Genomic DNA, 12,190 nt, shown 5'->3' with positions numbered 1-12,190 from the left:
TTGAGCTCCGTGTTGAAATCCTTTTCTGTGCATGGCCTCTGCATTAGACAGGCCTCCAATAAAACCTGATGACACAGGTTTTGCTGGTGATTTCACTAGGGGAACAGAAACTCATTGAGGACAAAAATCCTTTTTCCACTTCCTACCTGATGAGCTGTGAAGTTCTGCTTCAACTGAGGGGTGTGAAATTATTGCCTTGAAACTGCTGATTAGACTGAGCTCTATTTTTTCTTACAGGCTCTTTGATAACAGAAAAAATAGACATCTCTTCTGGATCTGGTCTCAGAAAATTCCTGGAAGCTGATGTAGCCTGTTGATGTAGCAGTCTTCTTGCAGGTAAGCAACGTTTAGCTCAGTCACAAATTGTTTCTCTGTTGACCTTAACAGCAGCAGGACCCAGGTTCTCTGTTAACTTCCTTTGCTTTTTAACAGTCCAAATAAATGTGGGTTCTGTGCACTCTTGCAGCTGTGTCATAATTGTTAAGTTTGAAATTTGTTGGCAGTCTTGTGCTTGATCTTATCATTTGCTCCTCTCCCGTTAATTAACTCACAGTTCAATGACAATTAGCTTAGGAGTCTTTTCTCTGTGCATTTCGTAGCAGGGAGTTGATGCAGTTCTGGAATGTGATCATACTTTACTGTACTATATTCAAATGTGTTTAAATAATAGGTAGAGGCTGCTCAGTTAGTACTTAAAATGTGAGTATACCACGCGGCACCAGAGGAATACACAGGGTTTGCTTCTCATGTGCTTATTTACAGCTTTAATGGAACTAATAGTTGTTAATGCAGTGACTTGGCTTAGGCATCAAGAAGTTCATTTGTATTCCCAATAACACCTACAGGCTTGCTTCATTTAAATCCTTACTTTTACTTTAAAGGTTTGCTTGTACATTGCATCTAATTTTATGTAATTTTCAGCAGCTGTGGAAAATAAGCTTAGTTCCATCCTACCACCCCTTCTCTGCCCTTCCACTGCAGATAGGTTTGGGTTTTGTTTAGTTCATGTGATCCTGCTGCTTTTCTTTCTGTTGTATGTATTGATGATGTGGCCCTTAGAATCAGCCTGTTTGGAAAGTTGCCCTAGCAAAAACAACTCCACCAAAAAATCCCACACATTTATTCTCATCAGATCAGCTTGCTGCCTCTGTTTACTTTCAAGGTATTTACTCAATTCTGGGGCTGGGGCCAGCCCTCTCTGGGACTACACTTAAACAAGATATAGGTCAGACTGTACCTGTGTTGTGCCGTCCTGCAGTTTACTCATCACGAGATGTTCAGAAGGGATTGATTTACAACTTTGCTAAAAATAAAAAAAAAAAAAAAGCATTGGTACAGTGCGAGGATGGTGGTTTCTTTTAAATCTGAATTTCACTTTCTGAAGCTAAGATGTCTCTACTTTGTGTTCTTACTGTATACTTCTTTCTCTGGACATTAAGTATGGTCACATGATGTTGTTTTTGTATGAATGGATATGGTATTCTCCGTATTGGATTTTGTCTTCTCCTATACTACTGCTTAGGAATCCTGAGCTGCTCAGGAGTTCACTGTGTGCTGTTAAGAGTCACTCTCTAGCACAAACTTGGGTGGTTCTTTTCCCCCCAGTGCTTCGCAATGAAGCTGAATGGTTTTGTGTGGAACAAACCTTTAAATGCACTTCTTGCATTCCCGAGAAGCTCTTTTGCCGTCGTGAAACTCCATTTCAAGTGCAGGAGAAGATGGGAGTTGGTGGATTGTGTGCTTTGTGTGGGTGTTCATTTTTTGTAGTAAATTCAAACAGTTGAAAATGTTCTCGCAAGTTGTGGCTCCAGAAGACTCTTTGAGTGAGAGAGGAGGTCTTCTGTATGGGACTTTCTAACCGAAGCCCCGGTGCCTTGATTCATGCCTCCTGGCAGCTGTCTGAACCGAAATCGACAACTAGCTGCTTCGATGTTTGCTGTTTCTCCAGAAATTACTTCAAAATATTTATATTGTTTTATAGGTTTGAACTAGTCTGTGTATACAGGTCTTAGCTACCATTCGGAAAAAGCCCCAGGTATAATAAATTTACAAATGCTTACTGGGCCATACAGACAGACAAAATTCAGTTGTGACTGTGGATACATTATTTACTGCTATGTGTTATTAATAACCTCGTAACTCGCTAGTGACAGCAAATCAGAGCCAAAAGGGAATCAAAAAGGACATAAATAGTTGAAATAAATAATGCATCTGCTTTCGGGTCGTGAGTCCATCGTTTAAACAATAGTGGTTTTCTTTGCATCGTTTTGGTATCTTTGCTATTCAGTACTGCTGTCTTTATTTGATCTCTTTGCCTCCTGCCACTGGCTTAGTTAGAGAAGGTTGTGTGGTGTTTTCTGATTAGATGATGAATTCATTCTTTCCCTTCCCTTCTGGTTCTGCTTTGGATTTCTATTATCAGAGTAGCCTGGCTACTGATTTCAGTAAGACTTTAATTATTTACTTGTAGTTCTCCTGTGACACATAAACAGAGAGCATGCAGAGCGCTTGTTTTGGAGTGAGTCTGACATCTCTGAACTCTTGCTGGAGAAAGCATGGGAGAGAGTTTGTGAAACCTCTTCTTCATGGGCATGCCTGGGTATGTTCTAGTGTGCTGAGCGAACAATGTCTTGGAAAGGCACTGAATTGTAGGTTCCTGCTGTGTTCCAGGCACATGATTCCTTGCTCTCTCCCACCCAGTCTCAAGAAGCTGTAGAACCAAACAGGAGAGAGTTTGAATCTGAGTTTGAATGTGATGATCAAGCTGGGATTACATTAAAAGGCTGTAGCTTAGATTCTTTATCTTACTCAAATATGAAGAAAGCAAGAAAATAAAAGGAAATAAAAAAGAAGTCAGAAAAACATTTATTTTTAGGACCTGGCTTTCTGTGGCTGCTCTAGGGCAGTGACTGTTTCTTGCTGTTTAATTTTTTGTGAAAAATTCTGTCTCCTTTTAAGAGAAAAGTGGGTGCTCATAATTACTACATTAATTAGCTGTCCTGAGTGCAATTTTTTAGAAGATGCCCCTCCCCTTTCCTATTCCCAAGGGCCTGTAGATGCACAGCCACAATTTCAGACTTCAGCTGAAGCAGTGGCAGTGCTGTATTTGGATATGCACATACGCAGCAATTCCCCAGTCCCTGCAGCCGTCTGTCATCTCCTGGTGCTGCAGACTTCTGCCTCTGGGGTTGGACACTTGGAGGGGTAAGTGGAGGGGCACTGTGTACCTCTCCCTATTCCTTCACCCCCTCTTCTGCTCACAGGACTCTGTTTGGAGACCCTTCCTCCTAAATCGCAGGAGGGCAACTTGTCTAGCACCATGCCTGTCTTCCTGGGACCGTTCCTTCCTTCTTTCCCAAGGTAGGACTGGACGAAGGTGGGAAGTATGCAGATGTTGGGCTTGCTCGCTCTGTGCTGAGAACAGGTGAGGGAAGGTGTGCACGTTGCTCCTCTGGATGTGTAAAAAGAGCATGCTGGAGAGCCAGAGCCTGGACAGCTGCAGTGTCAGTGGACGGCGTGGATTCTCTCTAGCTTTTGTGGCTTCCATCTTCTGTACGTGTTCTCATCTCAGTCCTGGCTGCAGGGCACTTCGGCATATCTGCATGTAGACCTGCACTGGTTGAGCTCTCCCTGCTCAGGTTTGCCAAATTTAGCAACAGAGATGTAAGGTATGATGAGCTATTTTGGTAGAGTTGTCCATCTGAGGGATATCTTTCAATGTCAAAGGCATTGGAAAATTTTTCCCTACCTAGAAATGGCCTTTTCTCTATCGTACCAATTCTGTTTGAATACCAGAAGCTGGTGAGTCTTGCATGTAGCAGGGCTGGTGCATTGAGAGGAGGACTTCCCTGTCATTCCCCAGTGTAAGGGATAAGATGTGGGATAAGAAAGTAATAATAAAATAAAATGTGCTATTTAGAGGATGTTTAAATCAGTTAGTGATAGTTCAGGATACTGAGAATTGTCTAAAGCAATTGCCTAATTTCTTCCTCAAATTCTGTGCTGTTTGGTGTCAGCAGATGCATTTCTAGGAGCATCTTGGTGTTCTATGTGCCCTGGTCAGTGTTTTGGGTAGTGTGTTGAGCAGCTACTGACTTGTAAGAGCAGCTTCTCTTGTTTTCTCCTACGTAGGCGTTAAGCTGTACAGCCATAAGTAAGAGAATGAATGAGCAAACGAGTAGGACAGCTTTTAGGTGGTTGCAGGGTTGAGTCCCTACAATAAGAGTTGGTAATATTTCATTCCTTGACACCTTCATCCCTAAAATACCTGAGCTTTACTGAAGAGCTTCAAAAATCAGCTTCCAGATGTTAAAGTGCTTGATGGTGCTGATGCTGTCTTTGGATCCCGTTTCTGCTTTTAGAATGCAGTTTTTGCTTTCAGCAGCAGCACAAAGTGATCAGGTACATCTCTTATTCCATGGATATGAGATGGCAATAGGTTTCTCGTGCATCAGCTGTCTGGCAGAGGGAAAGCAGGCAATGAGGAAGAGGAGGATTGCACCTCGTTCCCCAGTGAGTTTGTCCAAAAGAAGTAAGCACTTGGAAACTCTTATAAAATGATTTGCTTCAAAGTGTAGACAGAGCATAGCTTTAGCTCTCCTTAGCACTCAGATAGCATGTGTTTTTATGACAGAGCTCAATCGCTGCGTGCTTTTGGTTGCTTTAAAAAGAAAAAGGGAGAGGGCATTCACAAGACACACTGTGTTTCTGGTGCTCACAAACCCTTTCAAAAAGAAAGTAAATTTGTCAGTGTTATCAGTGAACAGAATCACAGCCTTGAAAATTTGATTTAGAGTCTTATGTGAGTCTTTAGGTGCTGATGTTACCCAGGCAAAAGTGTTTCTCCAAGTGGGATGTGGGACGACAGCTTCTCTTGGAAATATGATCTTCCTTTGAGAAGTACAGACTTCTGTGCTTACGTCCAAGTCCTTTCTGACATAGCAGGAGACAGGAAGATGATCCTGATCCACAAGCTATGCCGGGTTTTCTATATTACTTTCTATAAGGTTTTTTGCCCACTCTCATGAGCTTGTGATAGTCATGATCAGATAGAAGACAGTGGACCAAATGAACCTGGTTCAATGTAGTGTAAAGATTTCTGTGTTTCCAGCCCATTTCTCTTAGAACCAATCCATTTTTGTAAAAGAGGTGTCCTAATTCTAGTGTAGTGCTAAAAGGCGATGATAGTCTTCATTTGAATGAATAAATTGGATCTTGATTTGCACTAGAAAGTTGATGGTAAGTGAAACAGAAGCAGTTCCACAGGATTTTATTGTTAATAAATAGTAAAAAAACTGCCAGCTAGCCAAAACCAAAAAAATCCACCCACAATAGATCCAGACGTGGATCTATTTGGCTGCTTCTATTCCTGGAAGCAGTTAGACCTTTCCAAGGTAACTATATTTGAGCTTCAGTGAAAAGCCTTAGAACTTAATAGCAGCAAGTCTAGCAAAGGTACTGGTGCTTCACAGAGATGGTATTCATTGCATGTCTCAACATGCGTGCAGCTGTGGGGCATGAGAGCGTGTGTGTCCTACATGGGGCTGCTTTGGGGCTCCAGTTCTCTGACTTTGGACTTTGGCTGCTTTTTTTTTGCATTTTTTTAAGCTTGCTTTCTTTTCTTCCCCTAATGGAATGCCACAGTAGACCACATGGGACCAATATTTCCCAATGTAAAAATTGCTGTGAAGGGGTCTGCAGGCACATGTGGATCTTTTCTGCAGTGCAAGTGCTCCGTCTACAGGTCAAAACATCTGCTGAGAAGATCATTGTGCAGGCAGCATGTTCAGAGTGCTTTCCTTCAGTTATGTCAATAAAATGACAACGTAGCTAAAAAGCACCTCAGAGTCCACCAAGGTGATTCTGAGTAACCAACTTCCAACAGAAAATTGTGTCATCTACCATAAGGTCACCTTCCAAAGGGTAGCCTTTTTTTTTTAAAAAAAAAAAAGAAACAAAACCAAACAAACCAAAACCTTGACTTGTTTGTTCAGTGAGAAAGGGTGAAGTTGCTGCATGTGAAGGGAGGTGGCAGCAGGGAAGGGGGGGGGGGGGGAAGCTACAGAAGTTAAAAGCAAATGTTGACGTGAGGAGAAAAACAAGTGTGAAATTGCCATGTGTAAAGGTGGGCAACTGGAAGATGATTTCCGTCACTGTCAGGGTGATGAGGTTTGAACAGCTTCCCTGCAGTGGGATGGAGGAGTAAGAAACCCAACTAATTTGAAGTGATCTGGATAAATTTGAGAATGGGATTGTGCAATAGTGACTGTGGTATCAAGGCACTGGATTTGGTGACTCGGGTGGCACCTGTCAAGCCAGCAGTCAGCAATGTTGTTGGGACAAAAAGCGAAAACGTTCGAGAGGGCAAAAGTCTCTTACTTACAAAACTTACTAAGTCAGTCGCTTACTTATTTCTGAGGGTTTTTTGAAAGATGCAAGTTGAATGGCTTGTGAAAATGAAACAGTGTGTTCTTACAGAGATCTGGACAGATAAACAGCAGCGAGGAGTTTTCCCATATAAGCCTGCCAACGTGCCTCCATTCAGAGTTAGAGACACATTCCTGGGGTAGGAGCATAATTCGGTCAGCTTGTCTGCTAACTGGCCCCCGTGGCTGCCAGTATAGCAACAGATAAGGCCTTATTTACCCAGGAGAGAGAAGCACAATCTTGAACGCATCTTAAATACAGTTCAATTTAAGGACAAGAAGTATAACATGAGCAGAAATGTTCATAACTCATGTAGCTTTGTTCCTAGATGAAGATGGCAAAATCATTTCATAAAAAGCAAGATATTTAGGAGGTACATGTGTGCTGTATGTACCAAGAATCAGAATGGTGTGCTCTTATTTGTTGGTAGTACTGGGATATCTTCATCAGTCTGGTGCAATACATGTTAAGCAGCTGATACTTTAAGATTTTTCTAAAGGTACAACTCAATAGCTGGTATTTAGGAAGAGTTTGAAGAGATGGCTGGGGAAATCACTGACCCAGTGACATTAGTTTTCAATAAACTGTGGAAGATAAGGCATGTGTTCCAGAAAAGTGCAGCAGTTACTTGTCCAGACATCTGTCTGAAACAAAACAGAGAGGAAGCTCCTGGGGCATCAGTGGTGCCTTGAGAGCTGAAATGACTCTTGAGAGGGTTTTATGGGACATAATTCTTAATTCAGTGAATCATACACAGTAATGCAGATTTCTTGGGGCCTCTTTCTGGAGGGAAACAACAACATTTCAGTAAGGCAGATTTGAAATTACTTATCTAGGAATAAGAAACACAAGGGCTTCCAACAAGTAGATGGCTCTATTCATGAGTCAAAAAAGGGTTTTAGTGATTGCAGTGGACAAGCAGTTCAAAAGAAGTTCTGAGTGGGATGGGTAGAAGGCCTCCTGTAGTACTTGATGGTATAAAAGGCCAACACCCAGTAGAATGAGTGTGGATGTTAAGAAATACACATGTGCACAAACATTTTTTCTTTATACAGTGATGAAATTGATCGTGGAATACTTGGAATAATGTGTCTGCTTTTGGTGCCAAGATTTCCTTTTGTTTATTTAAAAATAAACAGACAAACAAGCAGGCAAGGAAACCAGAAAATACGAAGAAAACAGTTCAAAGGCTGAAGGAAGTACTTTGAGCTCTGGAAGTTCTTGCTCTGTATTTGCTGTAGTAAATAAACATCTACAGGTAGAGAACAGGTTGGAGATTAGAAGTCTAAGATCCAAGACCGGCTTTTTTCAGCAGAGAAGAGAGATGTATAGTAAGTGCGAATTGCAGAAACTTTCCCCGGAAAAGGGGAAAATAAATTAAAAAAAAAAAAAAAAGCATGGCTTTAGTACTGGGAATTAATTCTAAGCATACAAAGCAGTTGTTTCTCTGTTCTCTGGTGTCTTTGAGGAGGAAGCCAAGAGGTGTGCTGTATTTGAGGTGACTGTGCTTAGTAGAGGGGGAATGGTGAGAAATGACAACAGCCTGTGATGAACAGGTGGTGAGACCAGTGAGCTCTGGAACTGGTAACACAGTGCATGACATGCAGCACTCCCCCCACCCCCTGTTTAGCTAAGGTACCATCTGCCCTCTCTTAAAGACGAGTATATGTCTTAGTCCTTCCCCTCCCACCTCTAGGAGTTGGAAAGGTCAGTCGTGAGAATTTTGGCTTTCTAAGTGAGACCAGCAGTGGGTGCTGGGGTGCTTCCCACACACCTGCATGTTCAGCAGCTCCTCAGCAAATCACCTGCATCTCCAGGCGTGTCTGTGCTCAGGTGTAGTAACAGCATTGGCTAAAGAAGCAGAATGCTTGATTGCTTATCCTGTGTTTCCTGGGCTACCTAGGAGCAGAAGAGGACCCTGCTGTGCCATAATCAAGTGTATTTCCGAGTTCTTTATTCCAGATATTCACACAGAAGAAACACTGTTCTTGTTCCTCATCAAGTCCCAAGCTGGCTAATAAGGAACAAATTCAATATATTCCAAGCACAAGGCAATCTGTCCTAGCAATGATCTTAATAAAGTCTAGTCAGCAATAAACCCTGGTAGTCAGAAGTGATTTTCCTTGAGTTTCCTGATTAGGGAATGCTGTTCAATTAGCTGGATTCCAACGAGCAGCTGGCATACATGCTGCAGACAGAAAGGGAGAGTGGGGGAGAGGTCTTTAATTATCTTCAAGTCAGCAAAGATCAGTGTGTTGAATCAAAACAGATGGAGTGTATAATCCACCAGCAGTAGCCATGATTGGGTAAATATAGTTATATGGCAACGAAGAGGAAGGCAAAGCAAACGGAGAGGAATTTCCTTGTGGGCAGGCTTTGAATGTTGGTGTTTACACTGTCACTGCTAGCCAAGGTGGAAGCGAGAAGTGTAAATACAGCGTCAGAGTGAACCTTTCTGTGGTGACTCGCAAAGCTGCTCTGGGGATGAGGCAGGGTTTGGGAAAGTCAGTTCCTTGAGGAACCTTGTGCTTTGTGTTCCGCTGGCAGTGGCTGTGTTACACAGATGGCAGATTTGTGAGTCTCTTGGTTCCAGAGGCACAGGTTTAATTCCTTTCCTAGCTTGTACTTTAGGCATTTCTGCAGTGCCTGCAAATCAGGCTGGACTTGTTAGACAAAGTAATTGAACACACTTTCTGGACAGCCACGAGCTGGTGAGGTGTGTGACAGAGGCACCGTATGGTTCCTGGATGGAGTTACAGTACTGGTGGGAGCTCAGTGTTCTGTCAGGTTCCCAGCTGAGAGGTTTGCAGTTACACTCCCAGGATCTCAACTCACCACCAAGTGGTATGGGAGGACAAGCTGGTCAAAGCCCTGCAAGAACTTCCAACCTGAAGCCCCTGTGATAGCCTTCACTTTTTTACAGGGTTTTCTGTTGTGATGCAGCCTGCAGGTGTGCGCTAGGCACAGGATTAAATCCGGTGGCTCTTTTCAATGGGGGTGCTGGCTGGTTGTTAGAATGGCATAGAACTGTGTGCAGGCAAGAAGTCATTGGTGGTGGGACAGGAAGGCCTGTTGCACCCAGAGCACAGCTGAGGGTGGGGGTTTGTGCTGTGTCTTCTGAATCGCAGAAGTGTCTGTGTGTGCACAGGCACTGCCATGTGTGTTGGAGGGGGACCCAGGGCAAACCAGTAGTCTAGAGAGGATCTCATCAGGCTTGGAGAAGTGTGTATGGAAGGAAGACTGGCATGGGCTATCTCCGCCACTGCTTCTAATCCCTGATGACAAGGGCACCCTAACTCTTGTAGCTTGTCTGTGTTTGAAGTGTGTTTTAGTGACTGATTTTTCATGTAGTTATGTCGGTGTGAGCATTTGATGGATAGATGGAAAAGGTAGCAAGAGCAGCATCTGGAAAGGCGGTTTGTTTACATGGAGACGGAGCACTGCTTACCATCACACCACTGTATATCTATTCCCCCGTTAGAGCCTACATGGTAAAAGGCAAACAAGAAATGAATCGAGTGCCTGCGATGTGTGAAGAGGCTTCTTCCCCCTTTGTCTCTCCTGTGCGGGTGGGAGCTGGATTTGAGCTGCTGTGCCGCCTACGCCAGCAGTGCCACTAAACAGAGCGTTGGGTAAAGCACTGCTGTAATTTTGTGGCAGACTTTTCAACGGAGGCATCGTGCTGCTCTACTGAAGGGTGCCTCTCGGTACCACAGTCAAACGCCGCACGTGGAGGAGTGCAGAGGTGAGGTGGGTTTTGCTGTACTGCAATGTGGGGAGATGAGCTAGTGAAGCTGTGGTCGCCGGTTCACGCCAGATCTGATAGCCCAGAGGCAACGGGCTGCCACTGGTGTGCATCACGAGTTCTGCAGGTACCTTCACACCTCATAGTGCTCTCAGGGAACCTTGGATTTCTGCTTTTCACTGCCTGTTTTCCTTTAAAGAGAACCACTAGAGAAAAAGAGCAGTGCTTGCCTCCCAGTTGAAACAAGTGAGAAACAAACTGGGTTTTCCTCAACTGCAATTCTGTTACTGTAACAGTTCTCTTCCTTGTAACTTCCTGTATCAGTCCTCCATCCCTGCTGTCATCCCTCAAGATCTTCTGCATTCTATTAACTAGTATGTGGAATGACTGAGCAGAAATTTAGGTGTAACTTGTTTGCAGTGAAAAACATCTCAGGCTGAAGAAAGGCTGCACAGCAGGAACTCGTTTTGATGATGTAAGAGCACATCCATCGGTGACACACAGCAGGTGGTGATACCCGTTGGTGTCGGGCTGCACAGCGGGCACGCTGGTGCCTACCTGTAGTGCAGACTGCACCGTCAGCACACAGTGGGCTGGAGACCCCCCAGGTGAGCCTCTGTGTTACAGTGCACTGTGATGGCTGCATCTCCCCAGGCTGTTCGTTCGGAGCAGGACAGGAAGTCTTGCACGGGAAAAGCTAGCTCTGCCTGTTGATGAGAGCTAGGCACAGGTGCTGGGAATTACTTCTAAGATTGCTGTCGAGAAAGTGAGCAGGCAGGTTGGACACTGTTGAGTAGCACCTAGCACATGTGGCAAGAAGCCCAGAGACAAGACAGAACATGGCGGGCTTCTACAGCACATCCTGCACCATGATGGTCCCAGCTCGAGGAACACGCTTCCCAATATGTTTACACTCAGCTACATATGGTGTATGGCTGAAGTTACAGGCATGTACTGGCAGGGTGGGGATGGAGGGGAAGGGGACACTGCTGATCTAAAAATCTGTTGTATTCAGGCTAATACAATTCTTAAAATAGGAGTTTGTAGAAGAAGATTCAAAACTACTTTTCCATTTCCCCCTCTCAGCCATCAGAGTGTTTCTCATTGAAGCTCGCTCTTTTGGGGTGGAGGGAAATCAGTCTCAGATGGAAAACCATGTATCGATGTACAGTCCCGTGCTTAGATAGGTACTTTGAAAATTAAAAGAGGGGGTGGTGCAAAACCCCTTATGGGGTGAGGAGGCATGAGGCATATGGCATGTATTTATTCTTTCTGGCCGCTTCCTTTTCCCCTTTTAGTTGTCTCCTAGGATTTGTTCTTATTTCCCAAACCTGAGCAGGTTCAAACAGCCAACTGCAGGAAACCAAATGCATATTTCTGTGGCATTCAACTGAGCTTTCTGTGTAAAACTGTCTATTTCATAGCTCTTTGAATAATAAAGATGCTCTAGTTGAAAGGCTTTTCTCAGAGTCTCATAGAAGTTTGGAATTCATTCCCACATCTGAAAGAGACCCAAACACAGCTTTGTAGTTGCAAGCGTTATTTGAGAAACACTTTTCCGAGTGCTATGAATGTATCGGTGTGAAAATTAAATTATAAAAACTGACATAGAAGCACTTTTTTTAATTATTAGTAGGTAGACTTGGAAAAAAATATACCTTAACTGTAAAATACTTCTGTTGTTTCTTTAACAGAAGTGTCTCAGTTTAGGGGTTACTTTAATACCATGATTACCAAGACTAGTTTGAAGGAGCTCTTTACTTTTCCATTCTAGAAGCTTTTCAACAGTATCCCAACACCTGAACACAAGAATAAGTGAAAAATGTACTTCATCAGACCCAAAGTAATTGACATGAGAGGCACAGGTAAGAGCAGAAAAGGTTTTATTACGTTAGACAGATTTTACCGTTGCCACTGTACTGGGGAACTCACTGTAATCTCAGTTCAGGTAACATTCAGCACAGAATAACTCCTGATATCTTGGGTCAGGAGATATCAGTGCCACACTGAGTTACGGTG

The sequence above is a fragment of the Tauraco erythrolophus genome, chromosome 11, assembly GCF_009769465.1.
Source record: "Tauraco erythrolophus isolate bTauEry1 chromosome 11, bTauEry1.pri, whole genome shotgun sequence".
In the NCBI taxonomy this organism is placed as follows: Eukaryota; Metazoa; Chordata; class Aves; order Musophagiformes; family Musophagidae; genus Tauraco; species Tauraco erythrolophus.
The sequence above is the reverse complement of the archived record's forward strand: the minus strand, read 5'-3'. Positions refer to the sequence as shown.